General features: G+C 32.4%; 1 protein-coding gene across 2 annotated transcripts in view; it reads right to left on the bottom strand.

The window, feature by feature from the left end:
• Positions 1-20,364, bottom strand: part of LOC139498949 (two pore potassium channel protein sup-9-like) — a 92,462-nt gene that overhangs the window by 37,403 nt on the left and 34,695 nt on the right. For both annotated transcript variants that reach the window (XM_071287540.1, XM_071287541.1), the window contains exon 2: positions 3,362-4,374. The gene's annotated coding sequence lies outside the window, so the exon portion shown is untranslated. The remainder of the gene's footprint in view (positions 1-3,361; positions 4,375-20,364) is intronic.

Raw genomic sequence — 20,364 nt, 5'->3', positions numbered from 1 at the left:
AATTTTTTTTATACCCCTTCCAAATTTATTTCTCCATGTTTGATGCCTCATATAGCAAGAAGGGGGTTGAAATGACACTGTAAAAACATTTGGGTCATAAAGATTAATGTAAAGTAGTGATTAGGTCCAGCTGAAAAAGGTAAAAAATTAGCACTTCGGAAGCTGTCTAAAGATTTCAAGACCCCCTTAACATAAAATTGTCCATATTTTGAGTTAGAGAAAGAGGGACGAAAGATACCAAAGGGACAGTCAAACTCATAAATCTAAAACAAACTGACAACGCCATGGCTAAAAATGAAAAAGACAAACAGAAAAACAATAGTACACAAGACACAACATAGAAAACTAAATGAAGTTTTCTATAATTTTGATATAATTTGTCCCAAAAGTAGTACAACACACTGTAAAAATATTATTGAGAAAGCGCAGGTGGGATTTTTTTAATTTTCATTTATTGTCTAAAAGAAATGCACCACGAAATAACTGTGTACTTGGGCCATCATTGACATCTTAGCCATAATGATCCATAATCACAATCATAATAATCATTATCATGATTATCAGCATAAATCAGCAACTGAAATTTGTTATATAAAGATTAGTTTCTTATTACCGACATATTTATTTATAGTGGATCGGGAAACAAGTTTTGCAACTTATATTAATCCCTTTCCACTTTGCGGGTGCGAGTGCTGCCTTGTAGCGGCATTAGCCTACTCTTTTTCGAAATCTACAAGGGTGTCTTTAACGTGCAAGAGATATGACTCTCTCTTAACAAGGGTCAGCCATTTATCGTCCCCTTCCGACGGTCTATCATCGTTTCATCAAGACCATACTCGCAGATGGTGTCAAGGGAGAGCCGAAAATTTTCATCCCAAACGGGAATCGAACCAGGAACCTTTGTGTTATTGAGTTTTTATTGATTTGTCTGTCTCCCTGATACAACTAGGTTAACACTCGTTTTAATACAATTGTCATGTAGAATACTAGATACATAAAACTTAATTAGATTTGGGTTGATACTAGTTCACCATGCAGTGCATGGTCTCGTTCTCGTGTTATAATACTTGAAAGAATTTAATACTTGTAGCCCACATATTTGTTAGTCAATGCAGTGGCAGATCCAGGGCTGGGGGGGGGGGGGGGGTCGGAACCCTCTTTTTGGGACCGATAAATGCATTTGAATAGGGACATATATTTGGAAATCCCTGCCCTTTTGTCCTGGGTTTGGAACCCCCCCCCCCCCCCCCCCCCCCCCGTTTCAAAATGGCTGGAACTGCCCCTGCGAGCGAAGGTTACTACTCAGTGGATAAAAGGGGACTCGATCATTGCCCTTGTCTAGCGAAGACTGTAGCCCATAAAGTTCGAGTCTTTGATACAATTTGATTGTTTATGTGTCAATGGTAACAAAAAAATAGAGAAACATGGCCTAAAAATTAAGAATATAGAATTTAAGGACCCCTTCCAGAAAACCTCATAGTATTTGTAATACTTTTTCTGTATGTTTTTTTAGTGAGGGCCTCAAACTGAGAGAAAGTAGATTAGTAAATGCCAATTGAGTTACCCCTTGTATGAATTCATTATAATTTTTCATCATTATAATATTAACGATAATAAAACGGCCGAGTCTTCCAAGAAAAAACATCGAAAATATGAAGCAAGAAAGCATGTGCACAACGGCATTTCCTGTAGAAAAGTATGACTGAAATATGTCAAGCCGTTTTAACACCGACATATTCTTATATAGCCTAGGGATGTACCATTTTTGTCCTGAATTGTTTTTATTTGAAATCTCTGTCCTGCCTTTTATGTTTTACTCTATTTGGTCCTGCTTCTTTATAAGTTTATCCTAACTAGTTTTACATGAATTGTCATTTTCTTTTTTGGCAAGTTGCTCATCCTAACTTTTTTTTTACTCAAAACTCCTGTCCTGCATTTTTTTCTTTCTTTCATTTTCACCACCCAATCCCCTCCCATCCAATAAAAATCAAATGATAGATCCCTTAGTCCATATTCTGATGGTGTGAACTCCGAAATTCACACCAATAAACATGATAAAAGTGAGTGTAGCAATTCAAGTGCACAATTTTATGTCTATATATATATGTATCTCCAGACAGCATTGGAGATCCTATATGTCACCAAAGCTGGATGCTGTCTGATGACACCACAATAAAAAGGTAAAAGATTGACCTGATAGAAGCATCAATTTGCATCTCTTAAGATAACAAGAAATAAAGCATCTATAACACCATGCTGTTTTCATTAGAGCCATGCTGTAGGAATTTGATACCCTATTTATACGTAATCGATGCGATGGATAAATACAAACGTTTGAAAGTGCTGAACAAATTAAGATAACCCAATAATATTAATCATAACAATCTTAATTAGAAAATTGTACTCGAATTTATTGTGTTTGAAAATGTTTTTAGGTCAATGCCCTACATCAAATCTTCTTCGATTTGACACAAAAGATTCATGCAATTATGGATACAAAGAGTATTTTGTCACAAAAATATTGAATTGGAATACAATTTGTAACTGAATCGCAAATTAGAACAATAAAGTTGCATTCAATTTGATAACTTAAAACGACAACACAAAAACGAACTTTAAAGACCAATATAAAAAGGGTGGGGTAACACTGGTGTGCTAATTTCCCATATACCCCCCCCCCCTCTAAAAAAAAACCCAAAAAAAACATAAATAAATCTAATAAAAAAATCCAACAAACATTTATCACACATCCCAAAAAGGTAAACTCCAACTTTGTGAACACGGAGAAGAGCAAAGTAAACATAAACATATATGATCATATATCAGGTAAATAATCAAGAGCTATTGTAAAATTCATTTAAAGGATTTGTTTAGTGCGATTCATCAATATCCTGAACTGAGGTGACACATATATAAAAAAATTAGAAATGTACGGGAAGCATTTATCCCAAACAAAACGCAATCAATATTTGTTTAAAGCTTCTACTTTAAATGCTTAATTGTCTTTTACGTCAAGGTCAAGGATAGTATCTTACAGTGGCGGATACAAAAGGATGGGGGAGGGGGGGTGTTTCGAGGGTTGTAATTCCCTTTTTTGTCGACCATTGCATTTGAATAGGAACATACGGATGACCTCCCATCCCTTATCATGGGTTAATTGGTTATGCCCTTTTAAAAATTGATGGTAATGGATAGATCCGGCCCTGTTTTATATTCATCAACATTTACCACATGTGAAGGGATACAGTTATTTGGAGTAGCATAACATAAGAAATAAGATGAGGTCTTTCTGAATAAAAATTCAGTGACTGCCAGACAGCATTTAGTTTGTTACTCATAATAGTGCAAACCTGATACTCACCTATCGTTGTAACTACAGTCAATGAAAAATAGAAAGCACCAGGAAATTTCCACTGTCTAGAATTATTAGTGTACGGCATTGCTTTCCATAAAATTATCCGCAATTCTTCATATTCTTTAGTACTTATATTATAATGATCCTTGAAAAAATTCTCTTCTTCTTCGTATATTCTTGTGTATTCGCTTTCGTATTCTGATTCCAGCGCATCAAACACAGCTGCTCCAATGAGTAAGTAGGTAAAAGTGCACACAATTAGGGATAAAGTTCGAACGTTCTGCTTCTTCATATCCTGAAATCCGTATCCATCGCCGGAACAGTTCTACAACTATACTATTCCGGGCTGTCAGAACTCTTGTCACTTATTTCCATCTGGTTCCATATGAAGAAGATATGCAATACCTAATATTCCTATGAGCAAAACCTAGTTTCTTGTTTGTAATCGAAACTGATTACTGCATAATTAAATGCATATTGCATTTATTCTATCATACATGATATAGTTTTTAATCCGATCATAAAATATCTGACATTTCTAATCAAAATTCTTGCTGCAATGTGACTTCCGGTCTAAATAGAGCACCAGTAAATTAAACTATTGATTGATTGTTCGTTTGATTCATTTAAGAACCCAATGTGACGTCCTATTTAAGATGATGTAAACGCTTTAAAGACATTGATTAAATCACTCCTGTGACGTAGAATATCAATTGCATTATACTTCAATATGTTTCCTTAGTTATACATCAAAATCTCATTTCCATTGTTTCCGAGAAACGCTAATTTGAAAATTAAATCAGTTTGATTGGGAATTTATTCGTGTTTCTCGAATAATGATTTATTTTGTTTGATCTCCGGTGTATAATGAGTTTGGAAACAACTGTCAATACCATATTTCTGATTAAAATCAATTATAATCCACACACCATGAGTTTTCTGTGCAAATAAACAATCGTTGATCTTGTCATCAGTATTGCAGTATCATGCTACAGGATCACAGTGTTCAAATGTAAAATCTGAAATGAGAAAAAAAACTGTTGAAAAACATTGATAACCAAGATTTGTAAAAGCTAAATACTGATCAATAATTAACAATGTTCTGATAGTCTGAGTGTACTGTAAACTGACATGTTACCTGCAATAATGGATAATTTAGTTTCAGTATTTGAAGCAGGTATTTTTTTATTTACATAATTTAAAACATGATGAAAATTGTTGCTTTTTGATTCAAATAACAAGCACTTTTATACTCGGAATATTGTACTATGATATACATGTAACTCTTTATATTTCGTTTAGCGTTTATTAGCATATCATTCTACCAGTCTTATAATGTTGTACACCAGACGCGCGTTTCGTCTACATCAGCCTCATCAGTGACGCTAGAATCAAAACAGTCAGAAGGCAAAATAAAATACGAAGTTAAATAGCATAACAACTGACAATTGCAAAAAGTTTGAACATAGTAGGCTAAGTCAATCTGTAACTGGGGAAAGAAACTTAGTGCTCCGATAATTCAATATCTCTTGTAAAAGTGAATTTACCACAAATGTGATATTTACGGATGTGTAACGCGTCTTCTTATTAGCTGACAGTGTTTTGTCTATTAGCTTATAAACATGATTTTGTCATGTGAATTTGAAACACCAACAGTAGCATCGACCCAGTGGTTGTAAATTCTCATCATCTATCAAAAAAAGACAACATTGCAACAACAAAGCGCTTGCTTTAAGGAACAACAACCTATTAACCTTAAAAAGAGGAAATAACTTTAAAAAAACGACAATGTGATAATAGGTGAAAAACGTGACTAGATGTGAAAGGTGAAACGAGACTTGGTACATAACAACGAGATTTGTGTACTGGACAAAACGGACCAAACACGTGCTGGCATACAAGGGTTTCTTTTTGTAAATAAATGAATATGCAAAAATTGATTCATGATAATAGCTTATATGACAAAGCATGCAAAACTTTGTTAATATATATAGAGGTCGGTCGTTTAAAGATGTATCAACCGTATCATATACGTTGACGTTTACGCATCTGAAGATATACCAATAAACATTATGTGATCCCGAGCTTTAATTGTATATACTTTCAATAATACAGATGGGCAACTGATTAATTTCTAATGCTATTATTTAATAGTGTAGTTTACTTAATTGTTTGAAAGGAGGGGCGAAAGATACAAGAGGAACAGAGGGAAAACGTATAATAGTCTTAAGCTCGGGATCACATAATACCTTTTGGTATATCTGCAAATGCGTATACGTCAAGACAACGTATATAATACGGTTGATACGTTTTTAAATGACCCACGTCTAATAAGAGGATGTGATGCGAGTTCCAATGAGACATATGTTACATTGTAGCACTTTGGAAATAACTATGAAACACAGAAGTTACAATAAAAGGGGGACGTTAATTTCCAATCATTGATTATCTGCAACTATACTGTAAAATATCAGCAACGAGTCACAGAAGGTATAAAACATATTCGATATGGAGAGAATATTTAATATAATTATACAAAAAAGCCATGCGATAGTTTCATCGTATTGTAATTGTGGATATTTCTTTTTATAAATCATTTACATGTATAATTATAAACCATTTGTAAAAGTCTTATAAAATCCTTGTTATTTAAAACAGAGTTTTAGCACCTAAACTTGTCAATGATAAAGCTATGCAAAATCAAGAGAGAACATTTTCCCGCCACAATTTTAATGGCTAATATCTCGAAAACAAGCACATTGACCGATATTTTCTGTTAGCCCTTTTGTTTTCTTTAATAATCCCATATCAATATATACTTGTGTTATGAAAAGCATGTTATTTTGAATATGAGTAGCGAACCTCCTTAACAAAGTACTTGGTGTAACAATTACGTGATATGAAATTTTATGAAGAGTTGGGAACACTTACAGTGAAACCTAATGGAAGCTGACCTTGTTAGAGAAGAGACCTTTAGGTTGAGGTTCAAAATGCATGTCACGAAGAACAATGTCACATAACCTTTAAGAAGTGACAGATTCTCGGTTGTTAAAATTAGACGTGACCTTTACGCGAATTTACTGTATATGAATTAAATAAGCGTGACTCAACACAGAAAATCCAATAAATGTTCTTGACTATAATTATTTTGAAAACTGGAAAACTGGAAAAAGTACAAAGTGAAAAGTACTTTCTTTTACATGAAGTCGGCATATATAATAACTCGGAGTTTCTTTTAGAAAACAAATCAGCTAAGAGGGTGAAGAACAGTTCATTTATTTTATTTGTTCCGACAGCTTATGTGTTTAATAGAATGGCGCTACAACCACCAGAAGAAAATTAACCTGTCAGAAACTTAAGTTGATATGACGTCTTTCAATGTACTTTTAAATTCTATCTCCTCCGATATATATTGGATAACCTCCATTTGAGTATAAGAAGATAAACAATTTTAATAGAGAATTTCAGACGTTAATTAGTTTATTGTGTTATATAATTGACTATTGTAGATATTAGTTTGTCATGCTGTCAAAATAATTCCAATAGTATTTAATATAAGCTGAAACTATAAGAGTAAAAATACTCAACAATAAAAGAAACGCACCAACTCAATTACTTTCTTTGCAGTAAAAACAAATCAATTTCTTTTAAATATTAATTAAAAAGACCCAGTGTTTAAGGAATGCAATATCAGATGTCTGTCATTATGGTGTATATTTTAAGTAAATTTCGGTGAAGATGTACAAAAAACGTGGTATGATTGCCAATGAGACATGAGCAATTGACCAGATGACACAGATTATAGTTTATTTTTCGAGATAGTAAAATTTGTGTTATATGATTTTAATCCATCAAATAGTTATCAAAAGTACCAGGATTATAATTTAGTACGCCAGACGCGCGTTTCGTCTACATAAGACTCATCAGTGACGCTCAAATCGAAATATTTATAAAGCCAAAGTACAAAGTTGAAGAGCATTGAGGATCAAAAATTCCAAAAAGTTGTGCCAAATACGGCTAAGGTAATCTATGCCTGGAATAAGAAAATCCTTAGTTTTTCGAAAAATTCAAAAATTAACAAAATATCACAATTTTAGCACATGTAGCTTGAACACATCAGCTTGGTCCAAATATGCAATTAAGCTGACACTATATAGTAAACTACAAATATGGTAAATTTTCCATATCAATTATAAATGTACAATGGGTCTTCTTGAACCTAAACCGATGCCTCACACAAACATGACTGTATCCGTGTTATGATCTATTCACTTAAGCAAAGTAAAGAGCTAGACTAAATACAAATTATGTCCGGCTACAGTCCAAGGTTGACATCTCATTGTCGATAGTCGGTTACCCAACAGTGCATTTTTATCATCTATCTGAAAATTGCATGCGTAAAACGTTTTATTCAAAGTTTTAAATCAATAAAAAAAACTGTGATGTATCCATCATCATAAACAAAGTTATATGTTAAAGGCCCTTGTGTAAGAATCATAATTTATACTCTAACGATGAGTTTGTACTTTAAAAACGGAAGTGTGTAAAGTTTACCGGAACTTAATCAAACTAATACTTTCAGACGTTTTAATACCTTTCCAATATTATATAATGAAACATGAAACATGAAAACTTAATTAAACGCCTATTTCTACATATACAATATGTATTCAATGGCGTTGTACATAAATGACATATACAATACAAAAATACTATACAAAAATACAATATGTATGTACTATACCAAAAATTGAAAATATACACTGTGATACACAAGAAAAAATGTCAGAAAAGTTCAAAATAATTTTCGAAATACAATGTTTTCAACCGACATTTAAAAGTATCCAAAGATTCAGAATTTTTTACATTTGTACCTAGTTCATTCCACAATTTTGGCCCAATAGTACTAAAGCTTCTATCTGAAAAAGTTTTCTTTTTGTTATATGGAACTGCATAACAACCAATAGATGACTCTGACGACCTTAATGAACGTTTCGACACTTGAGGATTTAACAAATTGATCAAATATGACGGTGCATTACCTACATGACAGTTGTACATATATGTTAATACACTTTAAGGAAATAATTTGTATTCGGCTCTTCGGATCAAAAGTACTTGGTTCATTTAAACTGTAACACTTTATTTACTGTGGTAATGCACTTTTACAAAAAATGTGATTGACATGATTTATTGTTGGTTGCTTAAAGTCCAGTGGCAAATATTTCATGCATGTTCAAGGCGAAATATATACTTAAGAAGATAGGGAAAGACATACACAATAACGTACTATTATACCATGCAAAAGATAAATATTGTACACCAAAATATATCGCATAAATTTGGAGGAAATTGTTATCATGTGAAAGTTTTAACTGACGAGTGGGGCGCTACAAATTCAATACAATACTGTACGAAGATCACCTACAATCATTTTAGAAATGTATATTTTCATAAAATAAAATAAAAAAATAAAATTTTTATTTAGCTACATATTGCAATTGACATTATAAATCAAATTCAATTAAGTAAATTTTACATGCTCCTCGCTACATTGAAGACCTGTTGGTGACCTTCTGCTGTTATTTTTTTCTATGGTCGGGTTGTTGTCTCTTTGGCACATTCCCCATTTCCATTCTCAATTTTATTATGTACAATTAATATTGTAATCAAAGACGAAAATGACTATAGTCACTTTATTAAGTCGAAGAAACTGTGTTACTGTATAAATATCCATACGAGTTTGAAATACTGTCAACGGTAGGCAAGTCTCATATATATTTATAATTGCTTTTTTTTTTCTTTATACATTTAACCCTGACAGCACAAACAAAACCTTTGATTGAAAAAAAACCTCCGCCTTTGTCCTCGTGTTGACTTGTTGACTTAACACAATCAGACCTATGTTGTATATAACCCTGTCGATAAAACCACTACTCTAAATTCTAGTCAATTTTTCCTTACACAAAACTAATTTTCCGACAAATCTTCAGGGAAAATTGTATATTTTCCAAAGCAACAACTCGAAATTACATTATTTTCTCAGTTGTCAAAATATAATGATGTACATAAAGACAGAACTATTGGATATCTCCGAAGGACAGCGACGTTCGGAAAAGAAACCTGTTTAATATTATTTATTAGTGATTCTTTGCGTTAGAATCCTCAAGCCATAATTGAGGACCTGGATGGGGATACTTCATATATAAGTAACTATTCTTTATTTCTTTTAAGTCAATTTTCTCTTTGGTTCTCCACAATATTCTTTGTATTTTTTAATTTTTTATTCTCTATTCTTCATATTTTAGCACCCGATTATTTTCTTATGTTCATAATTTTAATCTATTTTTTTCTATTTTTTCTATTTCATCCTATCTTTTTTTCTCTATTCTTTATATCTTTTTCTCTATTATTTTCTCTGATCTAAGATTTTAAACCTATTTTTCTCTATTCTTTATAATTAAGCACTATATTACTCTCTATATTCTTTATATTTTAGCACCCGATTTTTGCCTCATCTTTTATTTCTTTACCCTTTATTCTCTTTTCTTTATATTATAGCACACGATTATTCTCTTTTCATTATATTATAGCACACGATTATTCTCTTTTCTTTATATTATAGCACACGATTATTCTCTGTCTTTATGATTTTTTAACCTATTATTCGATATTATTTTATCTGCAAAATTTGTAGGTTAGATTAAGTAAGCATTTACATCAAAAACACTATTTTTTTGTCAGAGTATAGGACTACTCTACTTAATTAAAAGAAGTGAATGTGCGCGGTCTGACACATCTAGATCCCCATCACTTCTCATTTCTAGCTGTATTGTATTTCGTTTCCTTTGATAGATGACAATAATTTTGTTCTGTATAAGTTATATGCCTTTAGGTTACAAATGTTAGTCTCTTCTGAGGAAAATTATTCAATGTTTGCAAATCGAATAAAAGATCACAGCTGTAACCACCTGATGAACTGCGGAAGAAAAACGAGACTCGATCGAATTATCGCCATATGTAATTTAATTTTTTTTTAAACTTGAATTTAAGAGCTTTAAGTTATATCAGTAAACACCAATATTATTTCAATAAAAATGCACTATTAGTGCCCTATAGGAACCAAATTTAAACAATTTATATATATAAGTGTTGATATAAGAATAAGAATTTTAAGAAGAGAATAAGAATTTTATTATTCCAATCAAGGGCCCTTGATGGGCAGCATAACATGTACACACAGAACAATACATCATGATTTGTAACAGAAAAACATTTTTATATAATAAAAGGATATATATACATGTATATATGTGTTTGTACGTTTATAAAATTGAAAATGGAAACGGGGAAATGTGTCAAAGAGACAACAACCAGACCAAAGAGCAGAAAACAGCCATAGTCATAAATTTAGTGCACGAAAGAATGTCTTCAAAACGTGGCGGAAAACCTCACAACTGAAAGAAAGAAATACATTAAACTGTACAGCAATGTTATGTTGTATATAGGTGTCATTTCACCAGCTTTTTCGTACTATTGTACCATTATCTCAATAAATACACAGACTAATAGCAATGTTAGTGTTGTTTCATCAGCTTTTGCGTAGACGTTATAGCATTATTTCAAGAAATACATTAAACTGTACAGAAACTTAACATTAAAACAAATTACCTCCATATTATGCAACCATCTTCTTGATAATTTATTGAAGCACTTACAGGATAATTTAATTACTGAAATTAGTTAACAACTTTCTTATTTATTGTTTTAAAGGATAACAAACATCAACACTGATGATGAGACGGATAACACGATTGGTGGGATATAAAGTCACGTGATAAAATTCTAAAAAGAGGAAAAACATGGAATAAGTGCATGGTGGTATAGACGAAAAGGTGTTTGCCAGAATATCAGACTTTGAAAATAAGAGAGGTGACAGGAATACAGAGGGGTTACAAATAGAAATTAATTCGAAATGTCTTGAATAAGGGAAGGATACAATAAGCGCTTTTACTAAATAAAGGAGATGCCAAGTAAAATTGGTCTTGCATGTGTTGTATGAGATAATTCTTATAAATAATAGCTATACAGTATTGTTGGGTTGATCATGGCAGTGGCGGATTTAGGGGGGGCAGGGGGCCCGGGCCCCCCTTTATAGGAAAAAATTTGGTTGCTTATATAGGGAATCATTGAAGCGTGACATGAGCGGGCCCCCTCTTAGGTCAGTCAGTGGGCCCCCACTTACGAAAATTTCTGGATCCGCCACTGCATGGAAATTACACAACAAAGATTTTCTTTTACGCTTAAATCCGGGTACCGATTGTTATTTTTCCCAATATGTTTGTAAGTTGTTTCCTACAGCATATAACTTTTTGCATTTTGTTTTAAAAAGATATTTGAACATTATGCACGAGCGAAAATGTTTTTTTTTCTTTCTCTCAGAATTAATTTGAGCGTGTAAGAATTATGTGCCCACATTTGCTGATTGAATTTCTGACAGCATAGCAGTAATATAATTTTTGTACAAAAAAGGCTATACAGTACGAGCTAAGATTCTTTGTCAATATGTTTGCGTAAATGAGGGCCCTCATGGGGTTTTTGATTATGTGATTACTTGGCCGTTTTTTTAATGATTATTTGATTATTAAGCCAAATATTTCATGATTATTTGATTACCTAGGACTGTATTTTTAGTTTATGATTATTTGATTACTAAAGATAAGCAAATATTTAATGATTATGTGATTATATTGTCAAAAAAAATGGTGATTATGTGATTACTAGGACCCCCCCATGAGGGGCCTCGTAAATGGCGTTTCTATCTACAAGTACATTTCTGTTTTATAACGGGTTTTTTTAGCGTGTCTCTATTGTGTACCCACATTTGCTAATTAAACTTCGTATAACATAGCAGCCATAAAATTGTTACAAAAGGATCGTTTTACAACTACGATATAAGATTATTTGTTAATACATTTGATGTTCTTCCATCGAAGTTGTCGCGTAATGAGATCTCTATTTGTATTCTGCATCGTGAATTCAAGTTAGTTGTAATTTAAGCATATCAACGTTCTGTATGCAATAGACACGACACTTAGTTTTAATTATCAGGACATTTAAGTCAATACTTAATTTTCACTTAGTTAAAACGTAAACACGACTTTTACAAATGCATGTCAACAACTTGAACAAGGAACACAAATCGCTACTGATATGCATAAAACCACTCGTATAGTACTAATTTATCGTAGGACATGTTGGAAAATCTGTCCGTTCGGAATGAATCTCCACTTCAGTAGATTTATGCATATCAGTCTTGCAAATGTATTTCATCTGATCAATATGACGGTTTAATTAAAAAGAAAACATATTCATGAATATAAAGTTTCCATGCTTTGTATAAAGTGATTCGTAGTACATTAACATATCAAGTAATATCAGTGCCACCTTTTGAATTACTTAAGGTGTAATACCACCATTGATTTCCCCCTATTAGTCTTTGTTAAATTTGCACTTTTCAAAAAAATGTGCAGAATTTATCTTTGTTTCAAATAAAGAAATACTTGGCATGAGTAAAGTTTTATCCTGTCCAGTACTATAGAAAAAAATTCACATAACATTTCATTGCATATAAGAAAATAACCATCATTGGAAGTTAACCAATCAAATTTCTCCCCTTAATTTATCTGTGTACAAGGTTTAGTCACCATGTAACCTCAAGATTACAAAATTTTCTATAGAAATCCTAAATAAAAAATAATGGTGTTTTGAAATACCCAAGACATATGTTTATGACACAGAAATGTTTTTACTGCAATAAAATGAAGGATTAATTACCTACAACTGTCAAATTCAAGGGAATATTTTTCTAGACCTACTTTCGTATACAACCGGATGTGACGTATCATGATTTGGTGGTATTACACCTTAATAGTTTGATTGATGAATGATAGATTTGTGTTTTACTCTATATCATTGCGCGAAGTTTTTATTGGTGGAGGAAGCTGGAGTGCTCGAAGAGAAACATCAAACTTCGACAGGAAAACTGACTATCCTCGTCAAATAAGATGGTCCGAGACCACAACTATTTCGTAGTGCATTTCTGTTATAGAACATAAATAAAAATTAAAAAAAAAAATCCCATTTGCGCTTTCTCAATGAAATTTTTACAGTGTGTTGTACTACTTTTGGGACAAATTATATCAAAATTATAGAAAACTTCATCGGCCCTAACTCAAAATATGGACACTGATTTTATGTTTAGGGCGTCTTTAAATCTTTTGACAGCTTTCGAAGTGCTAATTTTTAATCTTTTTCAGCTGGACCAAATCATTACTTTCATTTAAAAATTCTGGACTCAAATTTTTTTACAGTGTAATTCTACCCCTACTTGCAATTTGAGGCTTTAAACATTGAGAAATAAATTTTGAAGGGGTATAAAAATTAATGAAAGTAACCCACTGTCAACACTAGGGACTATATTTGTAGGGACGACAATTGTGGTCTCGGACTTAGATTAGAGCAGAACGCACCTGCCATTTAAAGTTTTCGAACTTACAACTTCGGTGTTGGTTGGCTACGCCTAGTTACAATGTATACAGTAGTTCATTAAGACCACTCTGCCACATAGGCCCCTATACTTGAAGTAACGTAGGAATTACATAAATATGCAGAGCTTTTAAAAATGCACAGAACTACTGCTTACTCTACAATATTAATTTAAACAAGCAATAAACAAGATTTTTCTATTGTTTCTATGAATGTTGTTAGACATCTGTATTTCAAAATTTAGCTGCCGCTGATAAACTTGTTTCATGATCCTTATTTTAGTGCATTTTGTCAGTTTTTGCAATATATGTATTTTTTTAATTACTTAGTACCTATTACATTGTAATGACGGATGAGTAACCTTGCAATGTGTTGCCAAATTCAACGGTATTAAATGTGTTTCACTAAGTCTTGTAAAAAGTAAAAAGTTCAACATGCAAAAGGGTCCAAAAAGCGTTTACATTGCACCTGAATGTCAATCAGAGAAAACTAATATACAAAATCAACCCCCACGAGGAAGCCAAATTCACCGGTATTATATTGTTTCACCTCAAAACAGTGAAAAGTTTATATAAAAAAGGTCCAATAAGCAATGCATGCATTCCATTGCACCTGAATGTCAATCAGGGAAAACTAATATACAAAATAAACCTCACTAGGAAGCCAAATTCGTCGGTATTATAATGTTTCACCTGAAAAAGTGAAAAGTTTATGTAAAAAAAATCCAAAAAGCAGTACACTCATTCTCATTGCATCTGAATGTCAATCAGAGAAAACTTATATACAAAATAAACCTCACTAGGAAGCCAAATTCGTCGGTATTATAATGTTTCACCTGAAAAAGTGAAAAGTTCATGTAAAAAAAATCCAAAAAGCAGTACACTCATTCCCATTGCACCTGAATGTCAATCAAAGAAAACTAATAAACAAAATCAACCCCACCAGGAAGTAAATTGAATATTTCTATTTTTTATGAGCTTGAATTCTTTGTTTCAATTTATTGGTATTATTCCAATCTTTATACAGTGTATTCATTAAAATGTCAGATTCCTGCTCTGATAAGATTTGTTTTATTCAAACAGAAATGTTTGTTTATCCTTATCGTAAAAATAATGAAAGTAACTTTTATTTGAATTTAGTGCCCCTGCATTGCTGTGGTTATAACCTTCAACAGATCTATAAGCGCATAAATAAAACCCAACAAATATTTGAAAATCTGGGATGTATGAAAAATTAGAACCCTGATTCCTTTTGACCATAAATGACATCAATACGTATAAAAAAGACTTGAAGGACTAGTTGAAAGTGTAGACCTATACCATAGACATATTCACATGTGCACACATGTATATATATGTCTCTGTCTATACGCATTCTAAATGACGGATTTATCAGGGGATAGGTCCCGTCCCCTCCACATCGGTGGATTTTCTTTTATAATTGATCAAGTAGGGATTCACTGAAGCATGACTTGAGCGGACCACCTCTTAGGCAGTCAGTGACCCAACTCTTTTAAAAATTTCTGGATCCACGCCTGAATCTAATCTTAATACACAGCAGGTGTATTACAAGGATATGAAAACCCTTCGTTCTCACTATTTTAAAAGGCCTTTCGAGAGCAATGTCAGCTAAAGGACAGTCAAAATTACCAATTCAAATGGTCAATTGACTATTGTAGGTCTTCAGTGAAGCAACACCAGCTATATGATCCGAAATCTTTCTGTAGTATACTTGACTGATGGCTAAATGTCAAATTGACTATTTTAGGGTTTCAGTGAAGCAACATCAGCATGATTATAGTTCTCAACCAGAAATCCTTCTACATTAGTCGTAAAGGTTTTATTCATTAAGAACATACTTCTCAAAATAATTCCTATATATCTAATTATACAGTCGATGCACATACTATATAGACACTATGTGTAACGTCGGTTCTTATCATTCATATACTCAACAATATGGCATGTTAATTGGTAAGATGATTATGACGTCACGATGCAGGTTAAGGCATAACTCTTTTGATGTGATAATCAACATTTAATTTTTGACAAATGAATATTGCAGTCAGTTAAGAAATAGATTGTGAATGAGGTACCCCACGTGACGATTTAAGATCGAAAGAGGATGGGAATGAGGTACCCCACGTGACGATTTACGATACATATGTTTGACAAATAAATATTGCAGTTAGTAAAGAAAGAGATAGGGAATGAGGTACCCCACGTGACGATTTACGATACACATGTTTGACAAATAAATATTGCAGCTAGTAAAGAAAGAGATTGGGAATGAGGTACCCTTCGTGACGCACATCTTTCTTGTCTTGACGCTAACAGTATAGCTTAAAGATATGATGGGCTCGGTCAGGAAAGAGTTTGGGAATGAGACCGCCGGGTACCCCAAGTGACGGTTTACGATACACATTTTTCTTGTCTTGACGCTAACAGTATAGCTAAAAGACTTTATGATGGGCTCGAGATTGGGAATGAGGTACCCCCACGTGACAATTTACGATACACATTTTTGTTGCCAAAGCTAAAAGATACGAAAGGCTAAGTCACGAAATTGATTGGGGAAAAAATACACCACGTGACGATTTACGATGCACATTTTCTTGACTTGACGTTAAACGTATAGCTCAAAGATACGATGGGCTAAATGACGAAATCATTTTATTGTGAGACAGCATACATTTAGCTGTTAATGATAAGCGAGAGTTTATTTGTTGCATCTGATCAGGTTTTAGTTTCTGGTAGATTTGATACACTTTCGTTCTTTTTCGAATCTCGAAGTAGTTTTAACTATACAATATATATTCAGGTTAAAAAGAAGGCATCTAATTTACGAAATCTCTACACGCACTAATTAGGATCCTTACGGTGTATTCTGTGCTTGTTTATCCCCAACAATTCTGCGTTATTATATAAAACATGTTTCTGATATTAAGTTTTCAGTTCCATTAACTTTTTTGCACGGTGGATTCCGCGCTTGTTTTTTTCCACCTTTCTACGTTATTATTTAAAACGTGTTTCTGATATAATATTTTCAGTTCCATTAACTTGTTTGCACGGTGTTTTCCGCGCTTGTTTTTTCCACCATTTTGCGTTATAATATAAAACGTGTTTCTGATATAAATTTTCAGTTCCATTAACTTTTTTGGTACATTACTTACAAGATGTTGCCTTATCTTAATGTTGTCGAAATGTAAATTCCCGAAATAAACTGCATCAATCTACAGGTTAAACTTTCATGTTCGACAAAAGAAATGCTGGTACCTAATAGTCCGTTAATTTCATTTGATTTCTACGGATCAAATACTTCAAAGAGCTTAAATGCATATATACTGGAATTAGTCTCTGCATGATTAAACATATACTAGATGATATATTATACATTTTACTTAATGTCCTCTAAAGTTGCAAATGCTACAAGCACTTACAAGAGTTTGAAAGACTTTATGACCTTGATTTTATGTTCACATACGGGGTCGTTATAAAAAAAACATTCAAATGTCGATAAGGGAATTACTGAAACGAGCAGTATTTGCATGTTTCTCACTGTAAATGAGTTAAATATGTTAATAAACCTTTTTCAAACTAAATCTTGGTAAAAGTTTCAGCATGAAGACATGTCAATTTGATCTATTACTCATGGTTAATTGTACAAATATTCGATATATCAGAGTATTATACTTCATGTTAAAATGTCAGATGTTGATTGGTTAATACGTGGGAAATAACTATATTATCTTTTTAGATAATATTTTGAGATACGTACACCAACATTCTGCTATTTGTTAACGACATCCTTAATAAAATAAGAAAATTCAACCAATGGCGGGACGTTGTTTTCATTCTGCAGTACACCGGAAACAATGCAATTACCTATAATTCATCATTACCAACCAGGCGAATAGGCACAGTATAAACAAGCTAGAGGCAGAAGTATTTTATGCAGCACTTTGACTAAAAATAACATTAAAATTATCTAGTAGCTGATTAATATAGTCCTTGAACTGTGACCCCTCCAACTCACCCCACCTATTTAACGCTTCTACTTGACTCTACACTCGTGGAGCATTTACACCAATCAAAATCAGCCACAATGTAACGTTTTTGAGAGAATTTCAGATTTCAAAACATCTTTATTTTACAAAACGAACTGAAATTTAAAACCGTACATAATTACACCACAAAGCCAAAACAGCATTTTCATTACACCTTATAAAAGATGAAAAGATGTGGTATTGTAAATGGGACAACCATCAACCATACACGTTAAAATCATTCGAAACGCTACATACATGAGTTTTTGTCGTTTTAATGTGCTCTAACAACTAATGAGTTTTCAGTCAATCATTTTTAGTACGGTAAAACTTTTCTTTGAATTTATGATAATGCATCAGCTACTTTAGATTAATGGAAACTTAATCTAGTGTAATACGTTCATGCATATTCATGACTAGAACAGATAACTAGTTTATTCAATAGGTAAATTGGAAAATCGATATAGACTGCAATATAGGACTTCGATTGGTGCTCAAAATGAAGATACCCGTATGTTGGAATGAGACAAGGTCTGACCCTGCAATAATCCCCTTGTTGACCCTTATCAGAGTTGTTGAAATGATTGATTCCTTTACAAACAGAGAGCATATAACTCTCCCTTCATTGGCTTTCACGACTTCATTCAGAACAGAAGAGAAAGTGTATCTATACATACATGTACACCTTCCAAACAAGAGCGTTCAAATCATGTGCTTCTGAAAGAGGAGTAGTTTATGTGTTTGTTCTTTTATACAATAACTAACAGTTCTTTCATGAAAAGTACATGTATAGAAATGTCCAAAATGTACATCCAATTATTTATGGCATGCATGTTATTCTCTTTGAAGTTTGACTGCTAGTTACGAAATCCTTGTAGTTACGTAAAGACCTACTGAGCATATATCCATCAAGAATTGACTACTTTTCATCTAAATCAGTTAATACTGAATAATTATAGCATACACGATTGTTTAATATCAAACATGTGTCTCTTTACAATCATCAATTACCGTTATCCAGAACACATCAAAACATAGTTGCATTCTGAGTGTCTGGAAAGTGAGAAAGGAAATGCTACACAGCTACTTTTGCATAGGTACTATTTCTGTACTAACATATGTAGTACTGGAAATTTACTTTTAATAGTTAGTACTATCTCTTTACTTTAAAATTATTGTAATATTTAGGTACTTGTATTTTACAGTACTTGATTTGCACTAACTTTTGGTACATAAATTATACAATATTCCATGTTTGAAAATTATAAGAGAAAAGGGTTAGGGTTAGGGTTAGTTTACGAGATTTGAAATAGAAAAACTCTCAAAATGCTGAAAATTTAACGGTAGTAACCAAAAATCTGTAGTACCTAAATTTCAAGTACAAATAAAGTACTGTAAAATACAGGTACCTAAATATTACAATAATTTTAAAGTAACAAAATAGTACTGAATATTAAAAGTAAATTTCCAGTACTACAGATTTTGAGTACAGAAATAGTACCTATGCAAAAGTAGCTGTGAATAGTACCTATCAAACAGAAACAATCGCAGAAAATTTACCGAAGTTAATGAGAACGAATAATATAAGTATGTTTACAGAAGGAAAGCTATTATAATATACGCAGAAAATGTACCGAAGTTAATGAGAATGAATAATATAACTTTATAAGTATGTATACTGAAGGAAATACTAGTATAGTACCTATCAAACAGAAACAATTGCAGAAAATGTACCAATGTTAATGACAATGAATAAGTATACATACTTCAGGATTTGCTATTGTAATAAGAAACAATTGCAAAAAATGTACCAAAGATAATGACAACGAATAAATATAAGAAGATGTGGCATGAATGCCAATGAGACAACTCTCGATCCAAGTCACAATTTGTAAAAGAAAAAGTATTTATACTGAAGGACATGCTATTATTGTAATGAATAAATATAAAAGAGATGTGGCATGAGTGCCAATGAGACAACTCTCGATCAAAGTCACAATTTGTAAAAGAAAAAGTATTTATACTGAAGGACATACTATTATTGTAATGAATAAATATAAGAAGATGTGGCATGAGTACCAATTAATGAGACAACTCTCGATCCAAGTCACAATTTGTAAAAGAAAAAGTATTTATACTGAAGGACATGCTATTATTGTAATGAATAAATATAAGAAGATGTGGCATGAGTGCCAATTAATGAGACAACTCTCGATCCAAGTCATAATTTGTAAAAGAAAAAGTAAATATACTGAAGGACATGCGATTGCAGTACATTTTAAACAGAAAAAAAAATTCAAAAACTATACTAAAGTTTATTAGAATGAATAAATATGAGAAGATGTGGCATGAGTGCCAATAAGACAACTCTCCACCCAAGTCACAATTTGTAAAAGAAAACGTATCATACTATTTA

The sequence above is a fragment of the Mytilus edulis genome, chromosome 12 (genome assembly GCF_963676685.1).
Source record: "Mytilus edulis chromosome 12, xbMytEdul2.2, whole genome shotgun sequence".
NCBI lineage: Eukaryota > Metazoa > Mollusca > Bivalvia > Mytilida > Mytilidae > Mytilus > Mytilus edulis.
The sequence above is the reverse complement of the archived record's forward strand: the minus strand, read 5'-3'. Positions and strand labels throughout refer to the sequence as shown.